A 16,070-nucleotide genomic window follows, 5' to 3' on the forward strand; every position below is an offset into this window, starting at 1 on the left:
TCTTTTGATCCGATAGTGTTAACACCTGCCTGAGGAACATTTTTTGTCTTTTTGTGTGCTTGACGATGACAATACCATGAAACACAAAAATACGGTAAACTTTGAACAAACTTCGATTTGTAGCTGCCGGCTACCCGGTCTTGTGTTATGTGACTCCTTGCGCCATCAGCTGTCAAGATAAAGTTTAGTATCCGCTGGTGTTTTTCGAGCCTTGGCTTTTTTACTTTTGCGGTCTTACCTTTAATAATTTAAGAAAAAAAAAACCTGCAAAGAAAAAAGTTCGCATCATAGAAAGAACTCACATTTGTGAGAAGGCCCAGCAGCACAGCCAGAGAGAGAGTTTCTAGACGACGGTGAAGAAACCAAACTCTCCAAGTCAGCCACGTCCCCGCTGGACACTTGAGCAGGAGCAGCATCTTGAGGTAGAGCGTAGCTGTGATCAACTGGAAACAAAATGAAATAAATAAAGGCTTTTACAAAAACAGTATTGTAAGAAAGCAAGTTCAAGAGAGCGGAAAGTTGAGCGAGTTGGTTGTTCATCTTAGCTGGCAGAAACAGTGCCTCTCTGTGTACTTTTACAGCGCCTGTCTGTATACTCCTTGTGTCTTGTCCTTCTGCGCTCTTTTTACCAACTAAGAAAGCAAGCTCACAAAAAAGAATGGCACTAAAAGGATAGCACAAACAATATTCGGCCACCACTTACTATGGGCCCCTAGTGGACTATTCTTTAGTACGGCGCACGAGTATGTGTGGTCCAACGGAGCCGCAGAAATCCGCTCTGCAAATTGAATGTGAATTTAGCGAAGGAGAAGAGGAAGTCCCCCCTTATTCCCCTATTTGAACGCATAAAAAGGAAATTCACCTGCGTTCCATGACAGGTTTATTTCAGAAGACAGGTTGTCAGGGTTACCGCAGAAACTCCACCAGTCTGAGCGGCGGGAGTATGTGCAGCTCGATGGGGCTGGCGAACTGCTCTCTGCAAAATTAGCGTGAAGTTAGTCATGAAATAGTAGTTGAGTTCCTTCCTATGTGTCTATTCTAACACATGACAAGGAAAATCACCTTGTTCCCACGAAAGTTCCACCTCAGAAGACTGGTCGTCAGGGTGACCACAGGAACTCCGCGAGTCCGAGCGCCCCGAGTGCATGCAGCTCGATGAGGCTGGCGAACTGCTCTCTGCAAATTTAGCGTGAAGTTAGTCATGGAATAGTAGTTGAGTTCCTTCCTATGTGTCTATTCTAACACACGACAAGAAAAATCACCTTGTTCCCACAAAAGTTCCACCTCAGAAGACTGGTCGACAGGGTGACCACAGGAACTCCGCGAGTCTGAGCGGCCCGAGTACGTGCAGCTCGATGGGGCTGGCGAAATGCTCTCTGCAAATTTAACGTGAAGTTAGTCATGGAATAGTAGTTGAGTTCCTTCCTATGTGTCTATTCTAACACACGGCAAGGAAAATTACCTTGTTCCCACGAAAGCTCCATTTCGGAAGAATGGTCGTCAGGGTGACCTGAGAAGCTCCGTGACTCTGAACTGCCGAAGTATGTGCAGCTCGATGAGAGGGGCGAACTTAGCTCTGCAAATTTATGGTGAATTCACCTATTTTAATACAAAATGAAAATCACTTTCTTTCATGGGCAGCTTTATTTTGGAAGACTGGGTGGCGGCATGGCAAAAGATGCTCTGTGGACCGTATTGACGTTGATTATATCACCTCAAATAAAACATGTCATTATTAACGGGCTTGAAATGAACTTCTAGCAGTACCTCTGACCATGTTCTACCAGCTGTTTCCAGCTAATTTCACCTAGTCTTATTGCAAAATGCTGAGGTCATGAAGACCACGAGGTAATGCTGGGGTGCTATGTTGCGCTTTTTGCACTCCCAGGAGACTTGGAAGAGGGAAGTGACGTCAACGACACAGCAAACGCAGATTGGGTGTTGACAGAAGAAAACGAAATCAACACCCAATCTGCGTTTGCTGTGTCGTTGACGTCACTTCCCTCTCCCTAGTCTCCTGGGAGTGCAAAAAGCGCAACATAGCCCCCCCAGTAGTGCTGGCAGTTGCTGCTACTTTATGTTAGTTACAGTGAAAAAGCTCACCATGCACAACTGCTGAACCAGGAGAGCTTTTGCTGGAAATGTCCCCACGCGTCGTCTCTGCAAATAATATAAAAGGGTTATGAGCCCACAGAAGAAATATTTCAGCCCCATGTGGCTGAAATATTTTACTATTTTTCTAAGAGCAGGTTAGCCATGCTTAGTCACAAAGTTGCCAGTTAGCGCTCTTTCCTGTCTCTCGTTCTTCCCTCCGTCGTCCTTGCGCTATTTTTAATTATGCACGGAAAGTTTATTGGTCTGCTTACCTTTTGTGGGAAGAACACTTGGCAACGCATTGTGACGGAGGTGTCCAGGCCGCAAGAAAGCCGACTCCTCGAAATGTAATGAGCAAACTACCCTGTCTCGTAGCTGCCATGGAGTCTTCCCCTGTAGACTTCGGTTGTTGCAAAACCGAACCCAGACTTCGCGCCTGCAGATAAGGCATGGTGTTATGTGGGTGCCGTGAATACTTAGGAAAAAGAAATGTAGCCAAAATTCCCACAAACCAAAGCAAATCAGAGCAAGGACATTAACAAATGCATGACATCAACGCTCTGTATACATTATGAAGATTAAAAATGCGAGTCTTATGCACAGATGGCCTACTATATATCTGTGCTGTACCACTGATAACCACGCCTATGATCACGACATTAGGCTCCTCAGAGCCAGGCCGGTAAGGTAAATTTGAATATCATGGGCACTTTTATAATGACAGCACACAACGCAGTGAAGTCAGGGTGATTTTGACGTTGAAGCATTCCTAGTATAACATATTACGGCTTCAGGTGTAGTTTCTTGTGCACATCCAGACAACCCTAATAGTTTTAGGTAAAACTACCTAGAGTTGAGAGATGACCGAACAAGGGGGCATGCCATCACACAGCAGGCATGTTACTGACAGTAGCGAAATCTCACCTTCGAGAGTCGACGGGAAACCGGTGCAGCGAGACGCCAGCCGTGCGGGTGTCGCTTTCACACACTTCCACGGAGCACCGTTTCTTTGCGTATCGCGCTGTGCTCATCGTCGGAAAGGACGTTGAGCCCCTTGGACGCAGTAGCGTCCAAGGTCCAAGCGCACGACTGCCGAGTTCCCGCGCAAGTAACTGGGCTAATCACGCCCGAGCAAACAACAAAACTTCCCAAACGGAGTTAGCTGCCGCTAAAACAATTAAAAGCGTAGAGCACGTGGAGGCCCAAACACAAGCAAGCAGACGGACGTCAGCAGCCTGCCTTTCCGCGCGCCACGAGGTCTACAAAGAACTGCAAATATCGCTATTGCTTGCCGGCCTTTTTGATAGTGGCGCACAGAGGACGCTAATAAGAAGTACGCATAATATTAGCAAAAACAAAGACAGTTTTGAATTTCGTAGCGCGCCAAATATGATTGATAATATCTAATAATTATATTTAGGCTCCAGACTTGTACACGTTACTGAAAAAAAGTAACTGATTACAATTACAATTACTACAGTAAAAAAAGTAACCGATTACCGTTACTGATTACTGCCTCCCAGAAGTAATTGAACAATTACTACAAAGTAATTGATTACTTTTCAAGTTACTTTCACGTTACTTCTTATTGCGATGACAGAAATACACAAATACACAGTAAAATATTGCGTACACAATTTTGTTTCGTTATTGTTCCCTTTTTTATTTTCAGACCCGGACCTTGTCGTGTAGCTGACGCGTCGAACTAAGGAACAAAGCCCACTAAAAAGTCAATAGCGAGTTCCCGCTTCCCGTCGACTTTATCAGCAATCTGCAACGAGATCCGGAACTCCCAAGCCAAGGCTGGTGGCGCGCTTGTAGAAGAGCGTGGCGCAAAAGAAAAAAAGGATTTGCCGACTAATCCTAGTTTTATTTTTTTTAGATGTTAAGAAAATGTCAATCATCTTTGCTCCATGGCTGAGTGACTATGTTGATTTTTGTGAGAAAAAAAAATTGTGGAATGAAAAATGTAATTGGTAATTGTGTAATTGATTTTGTAATTGATTACAGAAAAAAAGTAATTGAATTACTCCGAGCGTTACAGCTTGACAAATGTAATTGAAGCGTTACAAAATTACACTTAACTGTAATTGATTACAAGTAATCAATTACTTGTAACGCGTTACGTACAAGTCTGTATTTAGCTTGTATAAAAATACAAATGATTATACTTATAGTCACAAACTAATAAATTTTAATAATGTTTGTCCCCACCTCTCCTAGTCGCGCTTCAATCGCATCCTTCACGTGACCCTCCAGGCCGATGTCGCTGGCGATTTGTTTTGAACCGCTTTTTGCCCGAAGCTTCGCTACCCATGTGCATATACCTTGGTGTTCGTTCGACGGGCATCCGAAAAGCTGCATCATTCCGCTGCCACCTTGCCCGCCGCTGACGGTGTCGCCGGCGGCCAAACGGCGAAACTGTGTGAGAGCGAAAAGAATTATCTCGTTGCCACGACACCCCGGTACAGGGGTATCCACACGAAGGAGAACTCCGCGGACGGATGTCGTGACGTCAACATCCCGGGAAACCATAGAGTAATATACACAAGGTAAAGAGCGGACACTGCCATAGGCCCCAGCGGCCCAGATAGACCAGTGACAGGTAGCGCTCCTAGCGGGCGGTATTAAGTATAATCTGATTCCGTTTCCGGTCAAGTTAGTTTCGGTTTCGGTTTGGGCGTTTCTGCTCCGGTTCTCCGGTACCCTTCTCTCTCTCTTTCCTCCCCGCCTCGCTGATCTCTCGGGAGCACCTTGACTCCCGAAGCCGCAGTTTTTTTGTTTTTTTTTAATACTGACACACTTTTGTTTTATTTTTTACGATAGTGTCCGTGCAAAATGTGTCAAACAATATTTCAACTTACTTCACAAAGCAGAAGTATATATATTTCTTGTTCTTTTTATATTGTAAAGCATTAAAGTTACACAATCACCGCTTTGACTCCTGGCTGGTGGAGCATTTTGGGGTCAACAACAGTAAGTGGTTCGAACACATTTTATTGGACCACATTCATGTGCACATGATTTACTTCAGAAGCTCTGTATGTTTTGTACAAAAGAGATTGATACTCACAAAAATAAATGAATATGAAGGACTTCGGCATTCGTACACTTCGTAATAGATTCTTAGCGGAACCAAGTTAACAAAACCCTTCCAGAGCATAATAACAGTGCGAAGCACACGCCGGATAGTACAAATTCCCGATTTCCGGCAAATATATAAAAAGAACACTAATTTGCATAGCCTCAAACTCACTGCGGGCGAGCCATTACCAAACAATGAGAACTCTATTCGAAATCTGACAAGATTCAACGTCCCTAAACATTCCCCGAAATTGTTCAGAAAAGAAATATGGCTTCAGAAAAAAGCGGCTAAAAAACTATGGACAGTGGATACAAAAGTGGATACATTTTCTTTCAGATATTGTTAGCCTCTATACACTATTTTCTATCGAATTTTTTTAGAAAGCGGACAAATATTTTTGTTAGGGAGCCGTGATAGACATTCGCTGGAAAAAGGGGAAACAAACATTTAGAGAGCAAGCTGCACCGCCCACTTAATCACTTTTTGTTTTTGGTTTGGCAACCGCCTCTGTTAATACGCTATTAACAGTTAAACCTGTCTCGTTCTTACTAGCCACTGAAGAGTGCAACCGAACTTTGTCCGAATTCCGGTTAAGAAATCAAACATGTGAACACAAGCGTATTCTGCAAAACAATTTTAAAAACCCTTTGTGGTACTCCTCTGGGCAAAGGCGAAAACCACCCAGACCTCAAAGTGTGCTATACAAGGCGGCACACACTCCTCGAACATGTGTCACACTCTCTATTATGGGAAGAAAGTGATTTTCTAGTTGCTGCATGAAATGAAAGGCAGCCTGTGATGGTACTACTAAGTTCCCGAAGAATTTTCCAGGCACGTGGTATGCTTTAGGAACAAGACAGTACTGGTGAGGCCTGGTCAAGTTATTAGACTCATCCGATAGCAGCTGAGAACAGCCACAGCTGTAAGTTGTCTGTTCAAGCAAAAGCTTGATCAAATAGCCCCAAACTTAATAAAAACGTGGACGAGTCATCAATTATGTTAGACCTAATGTCTGATGCCAGCTCAGAAATATCCTCTAGTGGCGGGAAGCTATCAATTGGAAGACATTCCACGATGTCTGAAATTAAACTTTCATGGTGCGAAGATATTTGCAACTCCTTTAGGAGGTCAGCCTTGTCATCTTCTACGTTTTCATTGTCCGACAGTTTGAACAGTTTCTTTATCCAGAGGTGTTCTAGTCCTGAGGTGAACTGATGCACATTTGGGTTTGTGTTGCAGCCCAGCATTTGTCGTATATAACTCCAAAAACGTTCTCAAGTGTGTCTTGCTGCAGACGTCGTGTAAGTAAGAACTTAAAGTCATGGCTGCTTGAAAGCTCATCCCAGAGCATGAGGACACTTTTTATAGTAACTTGCCACCCAATGATGGCTTATGGCTGCCTCCTACTTTGGAACTGCCATGCTAAAATCCATCCGAGTTACTGGTGGAGAAAATCAAGTATTTGATATTCTCTCTTCAGAATGGCATGACGCAACTTCTGCCCTGTCTTCTTGAATTTTTTAGCTATTTAGGCAATCAAAAAGTATGCACATCCTATCACAGAAATAGGCTGTAGCCATGGCTGCCTCAGGAAGTTCCTTTGCATAAACAAGTGATATGATTACAAGAAAGATTGAGGCATTGAGTACCTGTGGGGCACAATTTTCTTCCATGTTACAGAAAGGTTTTTGAATAAATGTGTCTCTCAGTAAGTTTCGGAGTCAATTGCAAGCTAATCTCATGGATAGAAGAATGAAGTTCAACAATAGAAGACCGCTCAATGACCTCATTTCCAATGCAAAGTTTGTGGGCTTGGAGATTGCTCTTGGTTGTTTTGGGAAGGTGCGGAACATCAAAGACAAAGTAAACGTGTTCGTTGTCAACTTCAAAAAATGGCTTATCACCACACACACCAAGCTTACGTTTGAAGCCCCCTAACCACAGACCACCGCCCTTACTGTGAAGCCAACAGTCTTAAAGGGGCGATGCACTGATATTTGTATTTTGAGCAAATACCGCTTAGAAGGAATCCCTGACGTTAATGATCCGTAAAATATACCCGTTCGTTTTCGCCACACGCAATCGAAGTCGCAGAAAAAAATAAAGAAAAACGAGCAGAGTTCACCCCCTCAACTCGCAGCCAGAACAAGCGGCCCCGTGATCTGGAGCCGATTATATGCCGCCAATGTTGATCATAGTCATGCGCTGGGGTTGGCTAGGCACAGGACACGCGCTGAGTTCCAGACATTGTTATGGTTCGGCTGTTGTCGTCATTGCAGCGATTGGACACAGGACACTACCCGAATGTTTCTCGAGCTATCGATTATCACGAGCCCAAATCGAGTGTCCACGCCATGCTCGGGTCCAATCTATGAACCGCATTCAAATATCGTCACTGGGCGGTACTGCTACCGTCCAGCTATGTCATCAGGTTTTTCGAAGGAGAGATTGAATAAAAACACTTGGTTTTGTACTCGAAATTACAGCGCAACAGAGGAGTTTCTTGGTCAGTGGCGTTGCGTGCGAGTATCCTTGAGTCCCACTAGTGCCAGTAAGCTCGTGTAAAGTGAAAAACATTCCAATTGAATATCATTGCACCGCCCCGTTAAGCTCCCGAATGAGAGAAATGAGGAGACTGCGTTAAACAGAAGACGTTGTTGGAGTGTGCACAACAGTGTGTGCAAACGCACCTCCTGGAAATTTCAGACAGCATAACAACCAAGGCTCTATCTGCAATGTTAGAGGTTCGTTCAACACCGTCATCTGTAAACCCATCGACAATGTCGTCTGCAAGGTCGTAAGTTAAATTCTTTTTTTAAAACAGTCTCATCGAAAATCAACATGCACACACGTTCAAGTGCAGCCAGACAGCCCGGCAGAAACAACAGCGCGAGAAGCTCGAACCGATCGGCTCCACGAATTCACGCCGAGCATGCGAGCACGCGGGCGGTCATGCGTCACCTTGATTGATGCAAAGTCGACCGAACATGATGCAGCAGAAAGCACAGATGGACGGCACGCACGGCACAGACGAACGACGCAGGGACGAGCAGAGGCTATGCAGAATGACGCAGAGGCGACGGCGTGCAGGCAGGCAGGCCATGGCAGGCGCCATTCATCACGTGGTTTTTGTGACGTATTTGATTTAATCTATTTAGTCGTTTTAAGTACTTTGAACAATTTTAAAGCATTGCCATTTAAAAAATAAGTACTTTTCACAGGAAGAGTTTTAATTAATTTTAATCAAATTGTAGAAAAGCGCCACGTAGCGGAGGGTATGAAACGCACTATCTGGGCCGCGAATCGGCTCCTCTGTCCTCTCTTTACGTTTACTATATTACTCTATGGGGAAACTCCGTCCCCGGCTCCGCCGCGTGCACTTGCGGAGCTTTCGTGCTGTCGGCACAAAGCCTCCGCGCCTCCGCCACGGAGGAGAACGTGCCGCGAGGCGTCAAAAAGGGATGACGTATGTCTCACGTGATGCGCGATCCGCGGAGGAAAGTGGCGGATTTCTCCTTCGTGTGGATACCCCTGCGTGGTCTTTCTGCACGTGCGACAACATCGCTGGAGCTCTGCGCGTGTGGTGCATGAGGCGGCACGAGCCGTCTTGTACGTACGTGCCCACGGGTCGACGAGTCACCTGCCGGTGCCGCTTGAAACCGTAGTGAGAGAGAGAAAGAGAGTGAGTAAAGAGCGAACTTTATCGGGCACGTCGCGAGGAGCGCGCTGTCCTCACCTGAAGAGTATTATGTATTCTTACACCGTGGTCCGTATGTCCGTCCGATGTCCGGCGTCGGGCGCTCGTGCTCACGAGCACGTGAGCACGTGCTCCCGATTTCGTGTAGAGCAAAAAAAAAACTCATTTTCACGTGGTGAATGATGTTGATTGGGGCGAAGCTCTGGTGGTGCTTGTTTGCGTAGACGGTGAGCCGCAGCATGCCGAGCCTTTCGTTTGTTTTCATCCATGTCAGAAAGAAAATGTGTGGTATGGAACGTGGTTATATACGCATTTGAGCATTTGACCGCGGCTTGACATGGACGGAAACGAACGAAAGACTCGGTATGCTGCGGCTCACCGTCTACGCAGACAAGCACCACCAGAGCTTCGCCCCAATCAACATCATTCACCACGTAGAGATGCGTTTTTTTTATTTTTATTGTTGCAACTCGCACCAGTTACGAAAATCTGGACGACCCGCCCATTTAGAATGTCCCAGGCAAAAATATGGATGGAAATCAGGCTGGAAAGCATCACAAGTTGTCACAGGCACTCATTTAGCCAGTCTGACTATGAACGTCGATTTCGTTAGTACTCTTGGCCTGGACTAGCACCGTAATCAAAAAGTCACTAAACGCTTGTGCTTGATTGAGAGACACTGCATTCGGTGCAGAACGTAGTTTTCTACCTGCTCTGGACAATGGCAATAAATTTGAGGGATGTATTTTCGCCCACAAAATTGTATTTAATTACAATTGTATTCGAAATACCCACGTTTCAGTATTTAAATACACACGTCAAATACATTATCCAATTTGTAATTAAATACAAGTGCAAAATACACAAAGTACTTGAAATACTGCCCATCCCTGGTACCTGGTATGAAAAAAAAAAGCCGTTTATAACTCCCTGTAACGCCGAATTAGAGCGCAGCTCTGGAGGAGGAGGAGGGAAGGGTACTGAGGGTCACGTGTTCTCGGGGGGGAGGGGTCTCTTGACCTTGAGAGGGGGGTCACGTGACCTCGGGGGTGGTGGTGGTCACGTGACCTTGGGGGGGGGGGGTGGTCACGTCACCTCGGGTGGGGGGTGGTCACGTGACCTCGGGGGGTCACGTGACCGCCCTCCCCGAGGTCACCGAAGGTACCCAGGTCCTTCCGATGTCCTCTCGGAACCCGAGGTCTTCCCGAGGTCCTCCCGAAGGAACCCGAGGTTCTCCCGAGGTCCTCTTGAAGGAACCCGAGGTCCTTCCGAAGGAACCCGAGGTTCTTCCGAGGTCCTCCCGAAGGAACCCGAGGTCCTTCGGGAGGACCTCGGGTTCCTTCGGGAAAATGTACCCATAATGCACTGCGCGGTTACGCCGACGGCGACGGCGACGGCGACGGCGACAGCGACGCCGATGGCGACGCCGACGCCGCTGAAGCCGGGAACCGGTGCCTAAGAGCTGCGCTCTAAAAAGAAGGAGCGTCAATCACCACCTGGGAAGCAAGCAGGGATAAGCTCCGCCGAGCGTTTGGGACCCAGCAGCGACAAAACGGCTGAGGGGCGACTCCAGGCAAAGGTTGAAGGTCCCAAGGAGAGCTTTGTCAGCTTCCTCAAGAACGTGCTTAGACGCGGTAGCTGAGCGAATCCTAATTCTCATACGAGACGTCAAAGGAAACATGTTTCAGGGTTTTATACGCTGTCAACCTGCGCCGTCGAAACATTTGTGACGGAGATCCCGGACATCAATCGTGCCCCTAGACAGGAGCCCCGCACTACCAGCGACAACCTCGCGTAGCTAAATTCTCGCTGTCAAGTTGCTACCTTGACTCCAGTACATTGAACATTCGAGAGATAATCCGAGACGTCGTCCGTAAGGAGCTTCGGAAGCTGCTCCCTGCTGCTGAGCGCCAGGCATCGCTTTCAGTCGCCGAGACCGTACGCAACGAGGTCAAGCAGGCCTTGCAGCCGGGAGCTCTCGTCATCGTGGCCGCCCAGAAGGAGCCGACATTGACCTACGCCGCCATGACCCGACGACCGCCACCAGTTGCCCGTTAGAACCCAGCGCCTGCTGGACGCCACCCACCTCTACCCTTGTCACCTGACGCCAGGGGGGACGACCGATGTGTGTCCACCAAGAAAAGTCGGCACCACGGAAGAAGGACGCCTGAAGAACGGATGATCGACACCAGCTATGCTATCACTGCAGTAAAGCCGACCATCTATCCCCAATATTGTGACCGGTAACTTAGACTACGCGGATTCCACCCGAACGACCCGCACTCACGGTACGGTGAGCGCCCACGAGAAACCATTGAGTTTCTTCGCCGTCCACAGTCTTTGGCGCTGGCTTTGTCGCGAGGAGCTCGCTTTCACCACGACGCCCTCCATCGCCGCTTCCTACGCCCTGTAGGGAAAACATATATCCCCTGCTCGCCGGGAAAACGACTCAAAATATCCACCACGAACTTCGGAGGGCTTTCACTCAACCATTGAGACGGATCGAAACGAGGCTTCCGTGAAGGTTTCAAATAACCTCAACGTGGTGAGGGAGAGACTTATCGTTCTCATCGATAAAGGCACAGGATGTTCCGTTCGCAGTAGGAACCTCACTCGCCGTTTTCGAAAAGTGATGACACCCTGGAAGGGTCAACGAATCCAAACTGCCGGAAAACACCTCATAACGCCAGTAGGTTGCTGCACGACTCGCGTTAAGGTTCATCGTGAGTCGTGCCCAGTTAACTTTTGTTCTCTTCAATGAGTGTGAAAGGAATATCATTATCCGAAAGGACTTTCTGTGTAAATACGGATCTGTCATTAGCCTGGGAGCAAAGAGGTTGACGCTGTGGAAACCAGTCTTGACTCTGGAGAAAGCCAGAACAACGACCGCTGCTGTCCGAACCATCGCCGACCTCGTGGACCTGCCGCCGTGCTTCTATGCGATGCACTTTTAAAGGGGGAAGTAATGCCGCGTGCATGACTGAGAAGGAATGCTTCTCCGTATGTCTAGGAAATTCGAGCTTACTCTTATCTTGAGTGGAAACGATAAGGCTAACATGAGCTTGCCAAGTCAGTCTCGCAGTAGCTAGATACCGAGTATAGTAGATGAGGCACTGAGAGCAGCCTTGCCGGCTTACTCTTTCTCGCCGTCTTAACTTCAGCCAGCTGTCACGCCGACGCTGCGACGTTCGCTGCTGTTGTTATAGCGTTCATTTTTTTTTTTTTTTGCTTTTTTTTTGACACAAACTCGCCGAATATACTATTATTTTCACTTTAAGCTCGACGAACTTTTTCCATGCGCGATAATGTTTAAATATTCTTGTGAAGGTAATTTTCTTTTAATTGCTCTACTGCGTTTTGCGAGCGCAAAGAACCTTAAAATACGTTATCAGACACAAGACTTTACATCGGTGCAAGCGTAGGCGACATATTTCGTTCCCTAAAGTCGCGAAAGCATTGCATCACGCAACATAAATTAACCACGAACACAAACGTGTAAGTTCCGCGTCGCTTCTAAATTATTCTCATGTGACAATCGTACCACTAATATGACTAATGTAACACTCGTCGCTAGTAGTTGCTGCGAAAGTAAAGAGTGGCGAAAAGAAAACAGAAACTAACTTATCTCGACCACGGCTTAAACTGAAGCTTCGCGGAGCATTTTTTTTTTGGGGGGGGGGGTGGGGGGAGGGGCGGGGGGGGGGGGCGACAGGTGGTAGCACGGGCCACAAAGAGCTGTGTTCACACTCGTTTTGATCGCGACTGTACGGTTAGCGGAATAAAGTCCGGACACTACGGTACAGACACCGTCACAGAACAGCAATAGAGAAGTTTAGGGAATTGTTTTTTTACACGGCACGATGAGGGCCTTCCGGTAAGAGCTGCGCATGTGCTAACGCAGAAGGCTCGCACTTGCGCAGTTTGTATCGGAGGACCCATCGTTTCGTATCTGATGTGGAAAAGCGGTTCCCTATAACTCTCTTCTAAAGACGTATACAGAGAAAAGAAATGTTCTAATATCGGTTTAGCGAGAGAAACACAACAGCACGAAACCGAGATGTCCACGGACAGGATTACTCTACGTTTCTTGCTCTTCTTAGAAAGCTCCGTCTCACTCTAGGTCCGCCCTAAGTCGATGCTACGACCTCGTGAAGGCAATCAGGTAGCACCGAAAATTGCATCGTCACGGCGCCCGTCGTCTTTATGCGTGTGCTCTTCCAGCCTAAACCAATCGCGGGCAGTGAATACGCCGTGGTCCTGACGTATTTCCTTTTTTTTTATGCGTGATTGGTTCGGCTAGGGATAGTAAACGTACCACAAGCGCTTTGACAAGGATTATTGAAACTGGTTGAGTGGCTCCAAAGGACTGCAAGGTCCGCTGGGGTCAAACTTTGAGTGCAACCAGGTATCGATTCTCGCGGAGCTCTCGCACAACGGCGAAGTGACAACAAAGCTTACAGTAAGGGTCTTCCTGGAGTGCGCGCGGGGACGAGGAACATTGAATATTCATATCCGGGCCTCGCCCATGTGCACGGCGCAAGGATTTTTTGTAGTTTTTTGTTTTTGTTTTTTGTACGTAGCTTCCTGTTTACCAGCTACTGTAAAGGCGCTAAGGGTGGACGTAGTTTTGTGGCTCGACAGGCTGCATTATTTTCTTCATAGGACCTTTACTCGGCGTCAAAATGTTTGTGCCGCTTTGTAAAGGCTGGCCTAGGTTCCCCTTCGGTGTGGTAGAAGAGCCGTTATTTCTACGGAGGCCTTCGCTGGGAAGGCATTTGAAATTGGACCAAAATGGGAGAATTAAACTTTACAAAGCCGTCAAGTCTCTGAGTTGTGGGAACACCAGTCTAATTTGCTATGACTCGCGACCGTCAAAAATAGTCGGAACTTCCTAGAAATACCTTAAAATTCGTCAAAACTTGAAACTCGTCATATAGGCCTCCATAAGAAGGTGTTTCCTCTGCATATAATAGGGAGCATTTTTATGTGCGTTCCTAGAGGCGTACTTAACATCCAACAAAGCTTGAGCGGGTTCAATGAACGGGAGCGAATGCCTGTTATTTTTAAAGGTATGTAACTCATTTCTTCCCACTTACGTAAATATATCCATTTACATAAATGTAAGTCTAGCACATTGACAAACTTTTCTTTTAGATTATCATCAATTTCAGCCATGTAGTTGAAAATTCGTTATGCGGGGAAACAATATCAAAACATAACAACCTGGAAGAAGTAAACAAATACAGAAAATGCAAAAAACAAGAACGATAGACAGTCTCGAATAAAACGCGAGCTTTTCCCAATTGTGTGACGTGAGCGAAGCGAGGTTTTCCCGCCTACAAGAAATTCCGCGATTGACGATGGCGGGCCTCATATAACAAGATTTATATACTGGGCAAGTTCGGCAAACTTTTGAAGATGTTGTCACTCCAACAACCAAGGCAGGGCGTCTGGCAACGAGAAAAAGGCAATTGCCCTCCGCCACCTTGTATTGCTGATGCCTAGCCGACCATAACCACCTCTTTAGTTGTTAACCCACAATACAACGTTTCTATTAGAGTCGGCTCGTCCTAACGAGGCCAGGGTCTCCGCCTATGGCAACTGAATATGCCTCGGCTAGAGCGTCGGCTATTCCATATTTTTTTATGTTCGCGTGGGCGACGCCATTTTTTGAGGTTAGTTCAGAGTGGGTGTAGTTGGCAGTCGTTACCATTTGAAAATGCGATTTTAAGCATCAAGATGGCTAAGCTGTCGCTACTTTGAAGCTAAACTTAGTAGATCAAGCTCCGCCTATTGTAGGGGGGTAAAGATGGTAGCAGAGCACGGCAAATCCTGGGCGCTGACATCGCCGGTCCTGAGAGAAAGAACGAGAAAGACAGCTACAGAAGAGCGGAAAAATAAAGCAGACGAAAGGTTAGGCGTGCTCGTTTGGCCGCAACTAGCTGCAGTTGCTTTATAATTTTTTTTAAATTCTATACAATGCAAGATTTTCGTGTTTTCTTTAATTCTTTTGCAAAGTAAGTTAGAAAACGACCAGCTAAAAGCCTCACCTAACGGGTGATGGTTTGTCTCTTTTTTGTGCATATTAAAGTGTCGCAGCGATATAGGCCTATCGAAAACCGCCAACCAGGACCACCGATGCCTGCGCCATTGCCATGCCATTCCGAAGCGGCCCGAATGCATAGGACATTTCCATCTCGATTACTGACGTTAAGAGTTACAGACCGGTATCCTTAATCTGTGCATTTACGGAAGTTTTTTTTTTTTAAATTCTTGTGTTTGAACATTTGTCACAATTTATGAAATGTAAAATTAGCATTTCACAACATGGTTTCTCCTCTAGCAGGTCTATAGAGACCAATCTAGTGTCATTTTTAGACTTTGTTCCGCCAATAGAGTTTATTCAGATTCGCCCGCCATCTGTCGGACGTGGCGCCAACCTTCCTTTTGACGCCATTTTTGAGGCGACTGGCTAAGCGCTGTGGCCGTTTGCGGCGTGTGAAAGCGACGCGCAGCGACCTAACGACTCCTCCGTTCGGCTACCGTAATCAACAAGAAAATAAAATGAATAACAGCCGATGTAAAAATTCAGATCGTATTTTTTTCTTTTTAAGTTAAATTTATTATAGCCAACACTTAAATAGCCGTATGGCTTTCCTGTACTATTCATGCTCCTAAAAATATCACCTGCGCGTTAGTGTTGCGTGCTTTTCCAGGGCTCCTAAACCTTTCTTAATATATGACACTTTCCAGAATGGCCTGAAGGGCTCGTGATATTTGCATATAACATCAGCGCGCATCCATTATTTTATGTGACTTTTTGGGAGCTTGATGTTGGCTAGCATTTGTGGGATTTCCCTTGCTGCTACCCGTCTCGGAGAATGACACAGCACACCAGTTCAACAACACGTAAACATTTAATGACCGCTATCGCCTGCGCCGCGATCCCAACAACCCCGCGCATCCGCTGCGACGGCCTTTTATCAGCGGCGGAGCGCCGCTCGCGTGGCCAGTTGCCCTTGGCCCCCTCGTGGCCAAGATGACCACTTATGATTGTCGGAGGGGCAGCCTGGGGCAGCCTGGGCCAACCGCTTGGAATCGCCAGGTTGCCCACACATCTCCCCCCTTCCAAAAACGAAAACAGAGGACGTCTTTGATGGTCTTCGGGGGGGCCTTCCTTCTTGGTCAGCAAGG

General features: G+C 46.8%; 1 long non-coding RNA gene across 1 annotated transcript; it reads right to left on the minus strand.

Annotated features, from left to right (window-relative positions):
• Nucleotides 1–1,137: 1,137 nt before the first annotated feature.
• Nucleotides 1,138–1,564, minus strand: LOC115319995. Its single transcript, XR_005715271.2, has 3 exons — nucleotides 1,463–1,564; nucleotides 1,263–1,376; nucleotides 1,138–1,176 (listed from the first exon to the last, which is right to left on the minus strand). It is a non-coding gene; the product is annotated as an uncharacterized LOC115319995 (long non-coding RNA).
• Nucleotides 1,565–16,070: the final 14,506 nt, after the last annotated feature.

Source organism: Ixodes scapularis, unplaced genomic scaffold (assembly GCF_016920785.2).
Source record: "Ixodes scapularis isolate PalLabHiFi unplaced genomic scaffold, ASM1692078v2 PGA_scaffold11__112_contigs__length_91849675, whole genome shotgun sequence".
NCBI classification, from domain to species: domain Eukaryota; kingdom Metazoa; phylum Arthropoda; class Arachnida; order Ixodida; family Ixodidae; genus Ixodes; species Ixodes scapularis.